General features: G+C 46.7%; 1 non-coding gene across 1 annotated transcript; it reads right to left on the minus strand.

The window, feature by feature from the left end:
• Window positions 1–3,571: 3,571 nt before the first annotated feature.
• LOC116876243 lies at window positions 3,572–3,674 on the minus strand. The gene has a single exon (XR_004384366.1). It is a non-coding gene; the product is annotated as a U6 spliceosomal RNA (small nuclear RNA).
• Window positions 3,675–6,310: the final 2,636 nt, after the last annotated feature.

Genomic DNA, 6,310 nt, shown 5'->3' on the forward strand with positions numbered 1-6,310 from the left:
CAAAAAAAAAAAAAAAAAAAAAAAACTAAAAACCTTCCCAGCTTAAAATGGCCACCGTTACCTGCTCGCCATTCTGGGCTTGGCCGGCGGGTCCTCTGTGGGGCTACTCAGGAGACTGCAGGGTCTGAGAAACCTTCGCTTGAATGCCGGGGGCCACTGGCCAGAAGCCTCTGTCCTCGACCCTACGACCTCTTCCGCAGACAAGGGCAAGCGCCGCTCCCCCGCAGGTAGATGCGCCAGCACCTGGTGTGTCCAGCTACTGCGGGGCTCACACGCGCCGGCCCACATTGGCCATTACCGGTCACGTGACCCCGCCCCGCGGCGATGTGGGCGGGGCTGACGCCAGGTGCAATACAAGGGCGGAGAGATTCATTAGAGTCTGTAAGTCATGCCTCTACCTCTGGTCCCCAAGTTAACCCAGGCTTAGGCACTTTGGGCCAGAATTCTGGAAGAATTGTCTTCCAGGGGTTCCTAGATGATGGGATCTTGGATTTAGTCAGAGGCAGTCAATCAAACAACAACAACAACAAAATGACTAAGGAATAGTTGGGCAAAACCCTAAGGAGGAGCTCGGTGCAAACCCCTGGACTGCCCTCGACAGCGGCAGCAGGTATGGGTGGCCTGGGTCGGTAATTGCCACAGTGAAGAACAACCATCTCCTCTGACTCAGGCCGGCTCAGGCGTTCCATCTCCTCCTAGACCTCTAAATGTAAGGGGCCTGGCCACCTAGACTGGGGAGGGGAGTGACTCTGCTAACAACGAGGGCTGGGGCTGTGAATGAAGGGATCCGAAGAAAGGGTTCAGGGGCAGGTCTGGGACCTGGACGCAGAAAAGTCTCAGCCCATACCCTTGGCTGCTGAATTGGTCAGCAAAGGACACTGGCTGCTCCCAGCCCTCCTACGTCCTAGTGCTTGGCTCACTATGTACCCTGAAACCTCAGAGCTCAGCACCTAGTCCTCTCTCCATGCATCTCTTAGAGCCCCTGATTGTGCTCTGCTCTGAGTAATTAGTAAAATTAGTTTGTAGTAATTATATCATTTCTCTTCTCATCCCCTTTAACATAGTATCAACACTTATGCAAATTGGGGATATTATCAATAATCAAGTATTTATATAACATCTGCTGTGAGACAGAAATCAACTGAATTAAGAATTTTCAAGGTGATCTATTTCAATTCTGGAGACTTCCAGAACTCCTAGGTCCTAGCTGGGAAGTGATTTATTTGGGAAGTATAGAGAGAGAAGTGTTGTCCATGGCTACTAATAAACCAGTAGAGGTGAATTCGTGTTTGCATGCGTTACAAATCAAGGACAAGTTAGGATCAGGATAGACCACCCGGGGGTTAATCATGTAGAGATACATTTACTCCTGTCCTGGCTGTTAGGTTCTTTGGGGCAGTGCTGTCCACAGTAGGAAGATAGGAGGTGGGAGCACCTCCTCTTTCAAAATAAAGTCATGTTTATAGGTATTCCATTTATAGGACTCCAACATATTTTGGGGAAACACAATTCAGCCCACATACCACCCCCCTCCACAGCCATATGTCTGGGAAAAGCCTTTCTTCAATAGCAGCTGGGACAGGAATGCCTAAGAGACTCAGAGCCCCATCTAAGATTTGGTCCAGAAGTCTCTGAAATCCTGGAGGAAAAAACTGACCCCCAAATTCTAAACCTTTAGTGGTTCTCTATTGGGCTGAATTCCACCTAGAGGCTAGAAGTCACCTTTGGGAGTGCAGATGATTCTTTGGGGAAAAATACACTGATTGCCGTTTTATATATGCAAATGAAAGCATGTATCCTGTTCTGAAATAGGACGACTCAAGGTAAAGGCATTTTTATTATAAGATAAAAATCTGTCTTCATAAATCTATAAAGTGATTCTGGGGGAAGCAGTTAGGCCTGGATTCTGGGTAGGGTAGAAATGGTTTCGAGTGCCTTTCTTTGCTTGGGGTGAGGATGGAAGAAGTGGATGGTGGCTGGGAGTTAGAGGCTAAGGAGTGAGTGACCCTGAAGCCGTAGGGATGTGTTGGAGCTAGCTCCTGTAAATTTGGGCTCCTGTAACATTGTAAAATTGTCAGGGATTTTGCAAGCTGGTTGATAAGCACAGCCATCATTAGAAATCAAATTATGTAGGGGCACCTGGCTGGCTCAGTCGGTAGAGCATGTGACTCTTGACCATTGGGGTCGAGAGTCTGAGCCCCACACACTGGGAATCAGACTCCTCTAGCCCATTGCTAAGCATCTACCAACACACGGCTGGCAGGGGGACACCGTGGAGGCTCTGGGAGTTGTCCTGTTTCCAAGGCTGTTTGTTTCCTCTGCACCCGGAAAGGGGAATCAAGGAGCAGGCTAGTGTCTGAGCCCAGGGCAAATTAACATAGAGGAGCCCAGCAGCAGGACAAGCAGGTGACAAGGTGGCAGGAGGCAACGTGTACGTGGCGTGCAGCTCAAGCCACATGGCTGACACCTCTAGCGGTTCGTAAGCTACGTGAACTCAGCGCTCACAACTGAGCTCTGCGGGCCCAGCTCCATTCTGAAGCCCCCAGATAAAAAAGAAAACATAAACATAGCTTGTGGATTCTCAGAAACCATCTCACAAGGGAACATCAGAAAGGACGGAGTTTCCCATCATCCCACTGGCAGGGGCTCCTGCTGTGGTCTGGGAGCGTGAAAACCTCTCAGTTCCGAAAAGTCAACTGTGGTCTTCCTGACAGGCTTTCTCAAGACCTACAATGACCAACTGTGCCCCAGGACCCTCCAAGAGGGGACCATTTGTATAGCATTTCCCAAAGTTAGCTGTGCACAAAATATCTCAGGGGCTAACCCTCCATGAAAACAAACTTTGGGAATCTCTAACCCAGGCACATGTACATTATGGAAAATGACCTGACCCAGCACAGCTCAGTGATCCTGAAAGAAGGAGGTGCTTGTTACTTTCCCCACTCGTGATTGTGCTCAGGTGGGCCCGCCCTTAGCGCCCTTCCTCCTCACCCCGTCCCCCAAAGTACACGAGGGGAAGAAATCTTTTTGCAATAATCTACTGAGGAGCAGCAAACTGCAGGATATCGGCAACTCCATCATGTGGCCAAAAACATCAATGAGGGTCAGGGTCGCCCAAGTTAGCAAATAAAAATATAGGATGTTCCATTAAATCTGCATTTCAGGGGCACCTGGGTGGCTCAGTGGGTTAAGCATCTGCCTTCAGCTCAGGCCATGATCTCAAGGTCATGGGATGGAGCCCCGCTCCATGGGTTCTCTGCTCAGCGGGGAGCCTGCTTCCCCCACTCTCTCTGCCTGCCTCTCTGCCTACTTGTGATCTCTGTCTGTCAAATAAATAAATAAAATCTTTTTAAAAAATCTGTATTTCAGATAAACAAGGAATAATTTTTAATATCTGCACATCCCATGTAATATTTGGGAATTACAAATACTAAAAACATATTTAGTTGTTTCTCTGAAAATTTAAGCGGGCATCAGATATTTTCTTGGGATCTCAAGGGAGGACAGGGCTTTGGGGGCCAGACAGATCTGGCAGGACTTTAAGTTTGGCCACCTAATTAGCAACAGGAGGCAGTGAAGCAACCTCTTCACAAATTTGCGTGTCATCCTTGCCCAGAGGCCAAGCTAATCTTCTCTGTATCGTCCCGATTTTAGTACATGTCCCAGGTGAGGCCTGAAGCAATTTCTCAGACGCTGCGTTTCCCAGCTATGCGCAAGTATGAGAGATGATACTTCCTTCAGGGGGCAGGGATTAGAATTAAATTTGAAACTTCACAAAATGGACTCTGGCCCATAGTAGCCCCAGGTCCACTTTCTCCACATAGTTTCTCTTTCATTTGGGGTTAAACTTTGAGGAAACTTTGAGGAAACACGTCTATTGGACTCCTGAGGGCTGTCGGGAGCACAGAGCCGCTCCTAAGACTTGCACTGCCAACTTTGCAACTTCTTTGGGGTTTTGGTAGTTCAGAGTCAGGACCCAATAGACAGTTGCCTTCTCATCATTCTTGGGATGGCCCTTCAGACCCAAAGAACCTTGAAGACTTCTAGAAACCATGGTGAGACTAAAACGGCAGCCCCTTGTCTACCTAGTCATTGAAAGGTTCAGTGAGATTCTACCAGAACAGTGAGCTAATATCTTCACAGAAGCCTCCCTGTGCTGTGGGACGACAGGCCAGGGAGGAGGACAAACCCGTTCTCCTCTGTGTCTTTCCTACTACCCTGTAGTGGACACATCGCCATTTTGCTCTCAATTTTGCTGAAGGAAAACCTCAGAATTGATGCCCCCCCCAAGATGGTGACTACTTCAAGCTGTCTTTGTCTTAGTATTTGTCTTGATGTGGGTGTATGTAATTATCTTGATTCCAGAGTTATTTCTCTAATTATGTTCCATTTGGATTCATGCTCATTATGTAATGTTTAGAGTATGCCTGGGTTGAGTGGAAAGAAAATTGGTTGGCTTGGGAAGTGAGGGGAATTAAGAGGCAAAGGTGGAGCAAGTCGGTGTTCTAAAATGCTTGTGTATAGTTCTGGAAGTAGATAATCAATCCATAGGTAAAATATACACAGCTAACCAAAAAAAAAAAAAAAAAAAAAAAAAGCCATTTCCTGCAAGAGAAATGAGAACAGTCCAAGGTTGCCATTGTTCTAATTCTGGCTTTGGTTTTCCCCAGAGCACAGGAATCTTCACCATCTTTTCAAAACAACGTTAAGGAAGTCGAATGCTTCCTTTTAAAGAAAATACCGCCTCATTTGAATGTTTAAAAATACCTGTTGAGCATAGGATCAATTGCTATCCCACCTACCACTTGGGTATCAAGGATGTTTGTAAAAGTTTTAATTAAATAGTAATGGGGGAAAAGCCATAATTTAAGGGTACAATTACCCAGAAAAACACTTTATTTTATTATTAACTTCTTCAGATTGATCTAAAACATAAATAGAAGCCTTGCTTTTAGGTAACAAAACAAAACTCTGCCAGGCATTAGCAACTACTTTTAACTGTTTCTAGAGTCAGTTTGTGGACAGTATCCGGGGCTCGTAAGTATGGGGAGCGCCTGGATCTCTCCTACACCGGCGTACCGTAGGCGTATGCTCACCACACAGTCCAGCCCAGAAATTGTGTCCACACGAGAACCTGTATGTGAAGGTTTACAGCAGAGTTATTCATCATTACCCCAAGCTAGAAAGAAGCCAAATGTCGCTCAGTTGGCAAACGGATAAACAAACTACTGTAAAGTAAATACTACTCAGCAATAAAAAGGAACAAACTACAAACACATGCAGAAACAAGCCCTGTGCCAAGAGAAAGAGGCCAGACTCTAACGGATACACACCACACGGTTCCATTGATCCTGGCAAAGACAAAGCTGTAGGGATGGAGAACAGAGCAGCGATCGCCGGGGCAGGGGTGGGGAGGAAATGACTGACTACAAAGGACCAGGGGGAACTTTGGCAATGACACAAATGCTCTGTGTCTCAACTGTGGCGTGGTTTAATGCATTCGTCAGAGTTTATAGAATTGTCGATGTAGGAAAGGTAAATTTTACTGCAGGTCAATTACACTGTCTCCATGAAACTGATTTAAAAAAACAGTCATTTTGAGACTTCCTAATTATCATGCTGATGTTGAATAAACTTTCATGAACACCCCCGATGCAAACATGGGTGGGCTGGGTGGATGGGTCCTCTGCTCTTCAAATATCTAGCAGAGGTGGTACACTGTACCTGCTTTCCTCTGTCTGAGAAGAAGGCAATGCACTCAGTTGACAGGGCCCATGACTGACCTGTCATGCTCTTAAAGGACAGTGGCCTCCATCTGTCCCCTTTGGAAAAGCTCCTCTGTCCCATGGACGTCGTCTCCATATCGTCCATGCCATCTATGGACCCTGGGACGTGGACGTGTCAAGTAATCGCCGGGTTTATATTTGTTTGCTTGACTTTAAAGATCTCTTAACTATATCATGGTGGCTGTTCCATCATTCATCATAAATACTGCAATAAATGTACAGTCACTGACACAGATCTATAGGGTCCAGAAGCACACACGTGGTGGGAGGTAGTCATGGGTAAATGCCCACCAGGGGCTTGCTCCGGGGTGGGGGGTGGGGGTGTTTGATCGTCCTTCTGGCACGTCCCATGAATCAACACTTGCTCTTGAAGCTAAAAGAGGATAAACAGTAGCACCCTACTCAAAGAATGGAATCTCTTTGGGGGCATAGGGCCCATAGACTGTATGCTTAGGATATAAGGTATCTAATGCCACATTTTAGGGCTCACTGTCGAATCTGAGAAACTAAGTCTGATATCATGA

This window comes from Lontra canadensis, unplaced genomic scaffold, assembly GCF_010015895.1.
Source record: "Lontra canadensis isolate GAN:19392208 unplaced genomic scaffold, GSC_riverotter_1.0 scaffold44, whole genome shotgun sequence".
In the NCBI taxonomy this organism is placed as follows: Eukaryota; Metazoa; Chordata; class Mammalia; order Carnivora; family Mustelidae; genus Lontra; species Lontra canadensis.